Source organism: Xiphias gladius, chromosome 20, assembly GCF_016859285.1.
Source record: "Xiphias gladius isolate SHS-SW01 ecotype Sanya breed wild chromosome 20, ASM1685928v1, whole genome shotgun sequence".
In the NCBI taxonomy this organism is placed as follows: Eukaryota; Metazoa; Chordata; class Actinopteri; order Istiophoriformes; family Xiphiidae; genus Xiphias; species Xiphias gladius.
The window spans coordinates 8,873,519-8,886,558 of record NC_053419.1 but is presented as its reverse complement, the minus strand read 5'-3'; the positions used below and the strand labels follow the sequence as shown (position 1 = coordinate 8,886,558).

At 40.3% G+C, this 13,040-nt stretch overlaps 1 long non-coding RNA gene across 1 annotated transcript; it reads left to right on the top strand.

Annotated features, from left to right (window-relative positions):
• Positions 1-494: 494 nt before the first annotated feature.
• LOC120806438 lies at positions 495-12,452 on the top strand. The gene is made up of 3 exons (XR_005709702.1): positions 495-710; positions 12,198-12,282; positions 12,358-12,452. It is a non-coding gene; the product is annotated as an uncharacterized LOC120806438 (long non-coding RNA).
• Positions 12,453-13,040: the final 588 nt, after the last annotated feature.

Sequence of the window (13,040 nt, the reverse complement as noted above, 5' to 3'; positions counted from 1 at the left end):
TTTTATTGAGCCATCATAAGTCCTATGTTAACCAGCCTCTATCCTGAGTGTTGTTAAGACACTCATTGCAAGACTATAACGGTTGTAAGTGGTAGCAGATGAACTTCTCTAGCAAGGATTTAGAATAGAAACATTCCCATTGTTCTTCTGACAGAGGAACAGTTGAAATACTTTCATGTAACAACTCTTTTTAATTTACCTCATCCTTTTTACGTGGAAATTTTTCTCTTACTTTTTTTTTTTTTTTTTTAATCAGTGAATTAGGAATTCTTCCCCATTGAAGCTGACGGGATTTTAAAAAGCAGAGGGTCCTTTTAAATATGCGTCCACGTGTCACTGTAGCCACATTTAAATGTGTCCATGTCGCTGTTACTGTTCTCACGTTTTTCCCCTCTTCTCTTAGATCTACTAATGGCGGACCTGTAGAGGGCGGGGCTTCTCGATCAATTCGGCAGGAACCAGGTGCGGTAGAGAAGAACGCGAGGGCGCCTTTCGCGCGCACTTTGGGCTGACACCTGGCTTAAGCTAGCGGGCAACCTTAACTGGAGCCACCACTGTCCGCCTCCGATTTGTGGTGGACTTTTTTTGTTCGAGCATTGACCAAAAGTTTGTTTCTTCTTTTGGAGTGAGTTCAACAACAGCAAACTTGAAGGACGACACACACACACACCCTGCGGGGTTTGGCTGTCTGTTGGGGTCCACAGATCGAGGTGAGCCCAAAAACAACCTTCCAGCCTCCCTCCATAAACAACAGAGCCACACGAGATACACGCAGGGTTTATGTTAACAAACAACCTAACACGACATGAGTGGATACAGCAGACTATTACACTACAAAATAATAATAATAATAATAATAATTACACTTCTTCACTAAAAATGACACTATGCTCTTAATAGGTTAATTCCCAGAGCTGTGTATTATATCCACTGGACTTTAGCAACCGCAGTTTGTGCCTGTCACCTATCGGCATAACTGCTACAGGAGGGGCCAGACTGTCCGGGGCTAGGACCTCAGATGTCTACATTACCAAGCTGGGATCGCGCACTCATCATTACGGTTTCATTCGCAATTCTATTCTAAACAGCACAAGGGGAAACGCCCGTTTTATTCACAAAGTCCTGCAAGGGTACTTCAGCTCTCTTCACATGTTTGGTGTAGAGATAAGCAAAAAAAAAAGAAAAAGTGTTAAGTGTCAGTGCCTTGCTCTACGTGTAACAGCCGAATCCCATGAATAGATGCACAGTTTAGGAATTATTATGACGGCCTATCCTTTCGTTTTAAAAACACAAAAGAAGCTCCAAGTTATACAGTTGAATCCAATCTATACACCCACAACAGGAGAACCACAATCGGTGGCAGCGGTGGCACTGCGTGTACTGTTGTATTCGTGGTGCTAAATGTAATACATTTCAATAGACGGTAGAGGGAGGTAGAAGCACACCAATGAAAGGCCTCTGCATAAGCAGCCCTGTATCCATAAAGTTTAAAAGCCTACACAGTTCGGGGAGTGTTCATACTCTTAATTCAAACAGTCTGCATGATTATTAATCTGTAAATGTGTTGATTTGGAACTTTTTTTTTTCTAAACCCACATTTCAGATTGTCTAACAAAGCTTTTCCTTAAATGTTGTGTAATATTTATCCTATATTATATTTTTCAGATGTGTTGAAAACATAACTTTAAATCCTAAAATCTCTCAAGAATGTTTAAGGGGTGTATCCTGTTTCTATATGTTGTCAGTGTTATCTCTCTACATTAACTCCTACTGTTTTAAATTTTTTCACTTTAGCAATATCCATCTTTTTGTTCAGTGTGGTAAATTTTTGTTGAGGAGAGAGAGTTCTCCTTTTGTGACAAAATCTTTTCAGTTCCTCTATGGCAGACTAACACGCTTGAGCAATCGTAATCTGGATTTAAAAAGTCTGTTTATAAGGGGTTTTTTTTGGGGGGGGGGGGGTCACATCCTGAACCAATTAGGTTAGGTTGCTTTTGTAAAAAGCAGAAATCACGTTAAAAGCAGATTCAGCAAAGATAAATAACAGGGATCTGAAAAATCCAATCTTGCTGTAATTCCACCTTTAATTGAAACGTATTTGTCAGTCAATTATTGTTGAATTTACCCTCCTATATATGCCCACACTAACGTGCATACATACACTGACATTGGATCACAACCCTGAAAAAGCAATTGATAAATAACAAACAAATAAAATCTTAATTTCTCCTTCTGAATTATTTAGATTTGTTTACTGTCAGCAAGTGAAACCTTTAACTCCTCCCTTCTGTTCACATTGCAGCAGGCTACTTAGCGAAATGACAGCCTCATAGTTAAACATCTCAGAGACATTAAAACACATTAAAACCTTTGCAGTTAAAAGGTTTGGTGTACTTAGAGTGAACGGTCTTTGAAATTGAAGAGACTGTGTGTGTGTGTGGGTGTATGGGTGTATGGGTGTCGTTCATTCACTTTCAGGAACAGGCACATTAATTGATGTCATTATGATGTAAATGTACCAAATTTAGCAAAATTGCTCATTTTCATCTGCAGTCCCTGGATTGTCAGTCTGGATGTGCTCCTGCACTTACATATTTTAGGCATATGCTTGTTGTATGTACAAATCCTTGGTACCTACTGGGTCTTCACTGTGTCTTCACTCCTCTGTGTTAGTATACATACTGCCATGTGTGTACAAAGTGTGTTTTTGCCTGCCAGAGTGAGTACTCTTTCTAAGTGACTCACTTGTGCTCCATTACCAGAGCACCATTAAGTTGTTGTTGTTGATGCTTGCCCTCCTTCCTTATGGTTTGGCCTTGGATCTCATCCGTTCCCCTGAGAACTATTACAGTACAGAGCAGTAAGCATTTCCCAAACAAATTAATACCATATCCTGAGTGTACCTAAACTTTCTGGAAGTGTAATATAGACTGGTAATGGTTGCAGTCATTTTTATCTCTTGTGGTTGCAGAACGGATTTCAGTTTATCTTTATGTTTCTGAATGGTTTGTAGACACAAGCATGTTAATTCCTGTGACTGTGGCGTCTACTTTATGGGCTAGGTATCGATCGGACGTGCTGTAACCATTCCGTCTCGTGCAATGGCTGCAAATGCAAAATGCTTTCCAATAACTGTGAGAGTAGTTCAGGTTGTTAAATTACAGTCAAGAGCGTACATTTTGCAGCACTGAGCATACATGAGCCTGCTGGGCTACAGTTTATTATGGATTTCATATGAACATGAGGCTGTCTGGACCAGAGGAGTGATGGCAGAAAAATTCTCTCCTTCAGGAGCAGATGCTTACCAGTAAAGAGATTAGAACCTGTCAATACCATATCGCATGAACAATAGATTAGTAGAGTGTAATTATGGGATTTCATTGCTGTCTGTGTTAAAGAAATAAGACTGCAACATTTTCAGAAGATACATTCTTAGGAATTGCTGTTAACTTTTTTGGTTTATCATTTTGCACACACACATATATATATATATATATATATATATATATATATATATATATATATATATATATATATATATATATATATATATATATATATATATATATATTTTTTTTTTTTTTTTTTTTTTTTTCAGTTTTTTGCCAGTAGTTTTCCGATTTTTACGAAGCTTTACTGATCATCTTATATCACACATTTCAGTAAATAGATTACAATTCTTTGCTTTATTTGTAATGTGTTGGTGTTATCTATTGCAACTCATCTCTCTATCTATCATTATTGTCTTTTCTAAAAGGCAAAAATCCTACATGTCACACACGGTTTTAAAAACACATCGAACTCTCTCTGTCTGCTATTTTTGATTCCCAGTGACATAGCAACGTAGGTTCTGACATACGACCTGAGTGCTGACCCTGACGGTCATCTATCATTAATGACTTTCATTTCTGACGTTTTTTTGTGCTGTCTGACGTCCTGGGGTAAGATTCCTTATATTTCATCTACCAGACCCCTTGATTCTAAACCTTAGACAGGTGTATGTGCGTGCGTGCGTGTGTGTTTTTTTTTTTTTTTGTTTTTTTTTTAACTCTCTCCTGTTTGTGTGTTCCAAGACAGGGTTAAGTGGATCATGAGATATGTGAGAAGATATGTGTGGACAAACCCTTTTTACTACTTGGCTTTAGGTCTTAGACTGTGTGTGTGTGTGTGTGTGTGTGTGTGTGTGTGTGTGTGTGTGTGTGTGTGTGTGTGTGTGTGTGTGTGTTTGGGGGCCATAGGACCTAAAGAGGGGTTATCATGTATAAGTTATGTCAACTAATTAAGACTGGTCCCTAACCTATGGCTGACCCCGAGGAAATAACAATGCACCATCTAAAAGCCTTTGTAGCTGTGTACCTGTGGCCTCTTGGCCACAGTAGAGTGTTGGATGTCCTGTGTGTGTGTGTGTGTGTGTGTGTGTGTGTGTGTGTGTGTGTGTGTGTGTGTGTGTGTGTGTGTGTGTGTGTGTGTGTGTGTGTGTGTGTTCTGGCTGGCTGGTAGTGCAGGGCTACCATGATCTGGTAACTGGAGCATGAGGAAAGAAGAAACGAGAGAGCAGAGAGAAAAGGACAGTGAGAAAGCGAAGGAGAAAAGAGAAGGGGTGAAAGAAAGAAAGTGCCTCTTCAGTGAAAGAAAGTAAAAGCGAGGCAGAAGCCTGGCCCATGTAATTAGGCCTAAATGAGTTTTCCACTGAGTCAGTGGGTCGTGGCGATGCAGCACTGGGGCAAAGATAGACTGGAGGTCAGGGAGTCATTGAGTCAGGGAGTCAGGGCATGTGGTCAAAAGAAGAGAGGAGGCACAGTAAGGGAACCGAAGGTTTTCATGGGAAATGCACAATACCAGTTTTATTACTGTTGTTAGAGCTGTACAAATAGATATTGTATGTGAATGAAACATCCATCTTACCAGCTTTATTTTGTGTGGAGCTGCGGAGAAAAACTTTCCATAACTCTCTCAATTAAATGCTCTGCACATCCACGGTACACCTACACAACTGATTTCACTTATTGCAGCTGATTAGAGTTCTTATCAGGGCTATTTGGACATGTACCATGGATGTCACTTTTTATTCCTAATTGGCCTTTTTCATGATAGATATTTTGACAGATCACGGTAGGAAAAGCACACAGGTGTATACAATAAAATTAAGGATGGCTGAATTAGCTGCTTTGGTTTCAGAATCTTGGTACTATGCATGCTGGTTAATTGTCACACTGTCATGGCTAACTTGGACTCACGAGTAGAATTGAGCCATTATTAATGTTACTAGTAACACCTGTGCTTTTCCTGCTGTGAAAAATAAAAATGTTTGCTGTGAAAAAGGCCTGTTTGAACTACTGTTTGACCGGTAGGATTAAAATCTGAGCATTCAGCAGTCTGTTCAGTTTCAAAATTCTCAGTCTAAAAGTGCAACAGGCTGTGCCTTGTACTTCAGCAGGGGACATTCCAAAAATTCACTGTCTGTCTGTTTGCTGATTTTGTAGAAAAACAACTGGAGGGAGAGGTTGCAAATTAAGGAGACGCGGTCAGCCTGGATTTCGCCTGGTGAAATTTACTCATTTATTGAGACAAAAAGGAGAAGGTACAGGAAAAAGGAAACGTGGGCAGGATTGTAAGCATAAGCTATGGAAGCTAGTGTGTTTAGTAGTCTAGCAGTGGTGTTCCAAAGTTGAAAGTTATACAGTTATATATACAGCTGTTATTAATATGCAGCTAAAAAACCTCCACTCTTTTGGGAAGGCTTTCCACAAGATTTTTGACCCTGGCTCAGGGGATTTACTCCCAGCCATGACAACATTAGTAAAGTCGTGCGCTGATGTTAGCTGACAGGGCCTGCCTCATAGCCAGTGTTTAAATTGATCCAAAAGGTGTTGGGTGGGGCTGAGATCAGGCCAAGTTATTTAAACCCAAACTTGGATTGTATTAATTTGTACTATGTTTAACCTGTAGGTAATCTATAAAATGCCACATACTGCGGGTTGGATGAAATATGTATCTAAGATTCACTTCCCATAAGCGATGTCAATTCAAAATATCCACAGTGGGAATAAAGTCTATGGCAAATGACTTAGAACTGTTGGATTCAGAGGCTCTTTCCCAATTTCATACAAGGGGCTTTTTTTGTGAAAGGTGGGGAGGCTGAGGCCCCAGCTGTTGTTAGAGCAGTTGTGCGTCTATATCTGTGCAGAGTATGTCTTCCAACTCTGGTAATTATACCCATTAAGCCGATTTTTGAAGTTACCAATGAGGTTTGTCTCACAGGAGCAAACAGTATAGGGTTAAGATCAATGCTGTCACACTCAAAACAAGCCTGTTTGTCCCTACTTGCAAATTAAGCTTCTGAGATTAATCGTAAAATATTAAAGGACTATACTCAGTGGCTTAGGACTGGAGGTGTCACTATTAAAGCAATTAAGTAACTCACAACTCACTGTCACTTCAGTGACATTCAGCTCCTTCAAAGTTCTAAATGGATGAATCAAAAACAGTCAAGCTTCTCACTACTCAAACATCCTCAGGCCTGTGACGCTAATGGTCAAATTGTTGTGGCATTGTTTTTTTGTTTTTTTAAAAGCTCATATAGTTTGAGATGAGTTTGCCACAAATCAATTCGAGCAGTGGAGTGCAAACGCTTTTCTTTTTAATTGGTCACCTGTGAGTACTATATTTTACCTAAAATTATTCAACAACCCACAGCCATTAAGATTAACCAGCAGGAAGTGTGTTTGTGGTTGAAATGACATCACGGCCACACGCTCGTGATCTGCACTCAGGTTGGGTTCAAAAGGTCACTGGATAACAGCAGGGATCTTTAGGGAGATCAGGCCACTCTTAGAAGAGGTTGTACAGTAGTAAGTTTGATCTTTTTATGTCAGCTCACTATGTGGATGACTTGGCTAGAAATATGGAAGCACTTCGCTTTGCAAAATCTAAATTCACTTTCTCACTTTTTATGCCATAGTTCTTCTAGTCTTATCACACATGTCAAGTTTACTGTGGTATGAGAGGCCCTTTTTCATGGCAGATATTTTGACTGGTGATAGCAGGAAAAGCAAAGGTGTAACTAACAACATCAATGATGGCTTTTCTCCAAGAGCCATCTTCCAATAGGCAATTCTAGGGAGCCAGCAAGCGCAGCACTAGGGCCATCGAACCCGGACACTTTAATAGAATGTGGCCATCTTTAATGTTTAGTCCATGCTTTCCTTGAAATGAAATTTCCAAAATGTCGGTTGTGAAAAAGCTTTATCAATAATGCACTCAAGTCATTAGCTCAGGGTCAAAAGTCATAGATTAGCAAAATGGCATGGTAGTACTCCCTCCTGTGTTGCTTAAATAATACTTTAATAATACAAAGATTTTTTTTATCTTTAAACTCATAAGTCAAATCAAGATTGTGGGTGTCAGTGACGCTCCTGATGCATTTCAGCCATTGCAGAACCATCTAAACTTATTAACTAGACTTTTGTCATGAACCCTCTCAAAGAGCATCTTGACTGCACCTTATGCAGTTACCCTTTAAGATGAAGTAGTTTCCTTCAACCTATTCTTGTTCCACAAACTTTCTTTTTTAGTTTTTTTAACCCTTAGTTTCTTTTTCCCCTAATGGACTTACTAACTTTGTAATCCTTAATCTTTACTCTGTTGTATCTTCTGCTCTCTCATTCATTTCTTTCCTTTTCCTTTCTTTATCCCTCTCCCTGAAACACAAAAGTGCATGTGACGACATTGGTCGATTCAATAATTTTTGTGATTTATTGCAAAGAGAGTTACATGTGTGCGTCTGTGTCACTACATTATGCTGTGTAGATCGTTATACAGGTGAGGTGATGTTTCCTGCTTTGGCATTTCAGCCTGTCACACCTCTGCCGGTGCCATTAGGTCAGCTGTAGGCCGCCATTCACTGATGTTTCCCCTATACCACTACATCTCCCGGCGGGGGGGGGCAGTGCCGTATTGGGATGTCTCCCCGCAACCCCCTGCAGCTGACTTTACAGGGGTGTTGGCCCCCAACCATTGGTTTTCCTCCAGAGCCAAAGCCAGTAGTTGGCTTTCTCTGTGTCCTATCCCAGTTCCTTCACAGCTTTTCGCAGCACCACGAAGCAGTTGGACTACTGCTTAGCTGACAAAGCCCCGGCATCCAACCTCCATGGGGTAAATCCTAGCTTTCCAACCAGCTTCTTGGCACTCCGCTGCCAGCTCTGAGTACTTGAGTTGCTTCCTTTCATGGACTGCTGTCATGCCTTCTTCCCAGGGAATGGTAAGCTTGATCATGAGGACCCTTTTCTCCACTGCAGAACATATGACGATGTCTGGCTGGAGAGTGGTTGTAGTGATCTCTCTCGGGAAGACCTGCCTGATGTTCGCCAACATTTGCCACTTTTTGCCAGGTCTGAGTATGGTGTTCCTCTCTTGTGCAGGTGCTTGGAGTTTGCTGCCTGGCTTGAAGAATACTCTTAGGGGTAGGCTTTGCTGTTTCTGGGGTGTTGTTTACTGCTACCCTGCATCTCCCCAGGACCTTGACCAAGTTAGCCAGGACTTGATCATGATGCCACCTGAAGCGTCCCTGGATCAGCATCACCTTGCATCCTGATAACATGTGCTGGAGGCTTGCCTTGATGTTGTTACGCAGCGTAAAATCTATATACATTGTAAGTTTTAATGCCTTATCTTGTACACCCATACACACACACACACACACACACACACACACATGCACAGACACAAATGTATATTCACACCTGTCCTTTCTTATCATCACACATACCTCCACCTCCTTGTTATCCCTCCCCTCCCCCTACATGTGCTACATGGCGGGTGTATGTGGGGTTATGAAAACAGTTAGGCTTAATAATTGATGTTCTGCATTTCAATCAATTTCACCACAGTGTTAGGCTAATTAAGGTTAGCTCCATCCTCCCAGGGGCTGTGTGTGTGTGTGTGTGTGTGTGTGTGTGTGTGTGTGTGTGTGTGTGTGTGTGTGTGTGTGTGTGTGTGTCTGTGTGTGTGTCTGTGTGTGTCTGTGTGTGTTTTTCTGCTCCTCAGGGCTCCACGTTCCATTTTATATCTCAGAATACATGGGAATTCTCTATTTCAGGAACAAGAGATGAGAGATTTTCGCTCTCTCTCTCGCTCACTCTCTCTCTCTCTCTCTCTCTCTCTCTCTCTCTCTCTCTCTCTCTCTCTCTCTCTCTCTCTCTCTCTCTCTCTCACTCTCTCGCTCTTGCTCTGTTCCTCCCATCTCTCTCTCCCCAGGCAGGATCCTAAATGCAATTAACATAGCCGCTTTACTGCCTGCTAATTATTAACACATACACGCATGCACACACACTCACTCACACACACATACAGTACACACACGTGGTGAAAATGATTATTTTATGCCGGACTAATTTAAAGTTCATTGATGATTGTTTTAATTAATTAAATAAGAAAAGTACACACTTTAAAAAAACGTCAGGCTGCCAGGCGGGCACTGCAGGCGTCTGCATATGAAGGTAATAATTATCCTGTGTGTGGGTGTGGGTGGTAGCAGCTCATCTACAGCATCGTTTTTTGTGTGTGTATCTGTGTCTGTGTGCATAGTTCACCCAGCCATACAACCTTAAGGTGTGTGTAAGTGTGAGTCTGTGTGTGTTAATGAGTCTTTAAACTCTCTCTCTCTGCCAGTATTTAACATTAAGAGGAATAACTAAGAAGTCCAATTAAGAAGCAGAGACTGCTTTATGTGCAGCAAATTTGTTTCTGTTATTAAATAGTCATGGGTGGTCCATGCTTCCCAGTGGAACCTGCGCCTGACCTACTATAGATCAGTTTAATTTGTTTCTGTATCAGTGATAAATTTGGTAAATGCCAAGTACAAATAGTTACATGCGCATTCTGTTTAGAGACACTGGGTCAACCTCCACACTTACCGATCGCTTCTACACTTGGCTGCCTTACACTAGTTCAGATAAATCACAAATCACATGGTTTTTGAATGTCGAGTGTACCTTTTTTATGGTAGTTGCTTTCCTTTTGAATAATTTATTTGCCTCATGTATTTCATTGATTACTGAAGTTTTTTGATTCAATATCTTCTGTATTTTGCACAATAATTTTCATATTCTGTTTTTCTGTTGTTTCCTATCTATTCGTTTTAGACCTTTTGATAGAGGCACTCTTTATACTCTAGGAGAGTATCAGATTTTTTTTTTCAGCACTGCACTTTCACTTAAGATATTTTGATATGTCACAGTAGGAAAAGACCAGTTGTAAATAATAAAATCGATGAGGACTTAACGTCATTTAGCTAATTCATTTTCAGTGTCCTGGTACTGTGTATGCCGGACTGTTACCCCGCTGTGGCTTACTGAGACCCTTGAATAGAAAGGAGCCATCGTTAATGTTACTAATAACACCTGTGCTTTTTCTAATACGGTATGATGAATGTGAAAAAGTTATATAGACCTTCTGTAGACCTTTCTCACAGCAGACGGACATTTTGGCATATCATAGCAGGAAAAGCACAAGGGCTATTGTGAACATTCAAAATGACTGCATTTGATTTAGGTGAGCAAGTTCCACGGTCCAGGTGTTGTGCGTGCTGGCTTACTGTGAAGGGTTAGTTGGACACTTGATGGAACAGTGCCATCGTTTAGAAAAGCATATTTGAAACACATTTTTATTAACGATGGCACTGTTGACAGGTCAAAATGTCTGCGGTGGTCAAGGCCTGTTGGTCCAGTCTGGAAACAGATTGACCTTCAATTATGCAGACCACAACCACCTGTGTGAAGAGTGACTTTGTGTGTATACTGTAAGTTTTTTTTTTTTTTTTCTGTTCTGTGGTGATAAAAATGCTGGATTTGAATGAAATGTTACAACATTAAATTTACTGGGGGTTTATGCTACAGTGTGCAGATCTTTTGTCTGACTTCCAACTCCCAGTTAGATTGACAGCTGTAAATCAGGTAGTGTTACAGTATTAATGATAATTGGAAACAAGAAATCTAAAAATCCCATATGTTAGAGTAGACACTGATGCCAACTAAGCACTCATCACTCCAAATATAAAATCTAGGGCTGTAGTCAACCAAAGATCTAGATCGACTGAAATCGTACCTACTCTTCAACGAATTGATTGGTCGCGGGGGGAAAAAATCTGCATGTTAACTGTAGATTAACTGCGGCCACAGTGCACTGAGCTTACTCTACCTGGTAGCCTTATTAGTTTATATGAATTATAAATAAACCCGAATAGCTAGTATTTGCAGCAGAACATATCGAAATATGCCAATTCTGATATGTTCAAACACGAAGCCCCAAATGTTAAAAAAAGTTGTCAAAGCATCCTAACGCAGACAAATCAGTCTACTGTTTTTAGATGATATGCCATGATGGTTGTTGAGTCGTGATATGCAAACTGCTGTTTACATGCTCATGCTGAGTTGCTATTTGATACATTCATAATAATGCCTTAAATTTGTAAGGCCTCCCCCACCTTTTCACAGGTTGTCTGTCCCTCCCACTGCCGAAAATAATGGCATAATCCTGGAAAGCCATTGATGTAGCCCTTTTCTCCTTATTAAGGTAACACCAAAGCGATTGTCCGACCAATGAGAATTTGGTCGGACGAGAGCATATTGACCAATTGACTGGTGGACCGGGAGACTACAGCCTTAATAAAGCACAGCACAGTGTTAAAGATAATAATGGTCAAATATTGGCAAGTAAAAACAACTCCATTGAAGGTGTCGGTTTAGGTTTGGCAACCAAGCCCACCTTTGTGTGGTTTTAGTAAACATAAGGTCTGGCTAGCAGCTTTATTAACATCAGGCTACAAAGGTGGGTATCAAAGGCTTGGGTGTGCAGTGGTGAGGTAGCTTATAAGATCATCTATCACCAGAAAGTGTGCCAGGGTGATATTTTTGCACTTCAGAATACTTTCCGTGGAAATTTTTTAAAACAGTAACTTTATAAATATTCTCAAAAAGGATAAGTACACATGACATTTGTTGTTTTTAGCATGTGCTAAATATATAAACCCTATACATTTCAGTGTATATGCACTCTAAATTAAAGAATAATTCCACAAAATAATTTATCCGCTAAATTTCCGATTGGCTGTTATTCATTTACTTACTTGTGTTTATGACAACATCCGCTTGCAGAGTTAGATGTGACCTTCTTCTCTTTGATTCTCTATTCTTTTCCAGACCCGCTTTGATTGTACATTCTGGACAACAGTGTTATAAGTGAAGTGGACATGGAGAAACACTGAACAAAGAGACATACACAGAGGTAAGAAGAGAGAGATGTAAGATGATTGGATGTGTGCTGTGAAGTATTTATCTAGTGCTGTTCTTGTGTTTGAAGAGTGCACAGAACCCATGTGTGGCCTCAAGTAACTAGACATCAGGTGTGTTTGTTTAATAACCTTAAATGAATACGGAAAAATGATAACAAAACAAAAGACAGAGACTGTAATATAATTAAAAGATGAAAGAGAGAGAATAAACGGTGAAAAACCTCATATGAATATGTGTCTGCTTTCATTTGGTGGACTCAGGAGTTGTCAGAAACGAGGCCAGAGACAGAGCCACCCTGCTCTCTACGAATGGGAATCGAGAACGGGTTCCAAATTGTCTGACCCATTGGAGTTGTATACCTCCAAGCTTACCAGTTCCTTCTATCGATGCCGGCACGTTCTTCTGACACTTTCCCACTGCAAAACAATGGCGTCAATCTTATCAATTCCAATCCTTGGTCCTCCCACCCTCTGACCTCCTCTCCTCTGCTGATCTAATTTCATGCTCTTTCATTAACTTCCCTTTTAAATCCGCCTTCAGCTCTAACCTTCCCATGCTCCTTTTTGGACTCCATCCATTCTATATCAAAAATTCATAATAAGTAATTGTAATAAATTCTGCTGTAGTTTGATGATACTCACAAATTTGCAACTTTTTTCACTGTGAGATGGTATTTGTTTTTTTTTAAATTTTGCTATTTGACAGTTTAAATTTCTTATTCCTGCAGATAGATGGACAGAGACGTTTTGG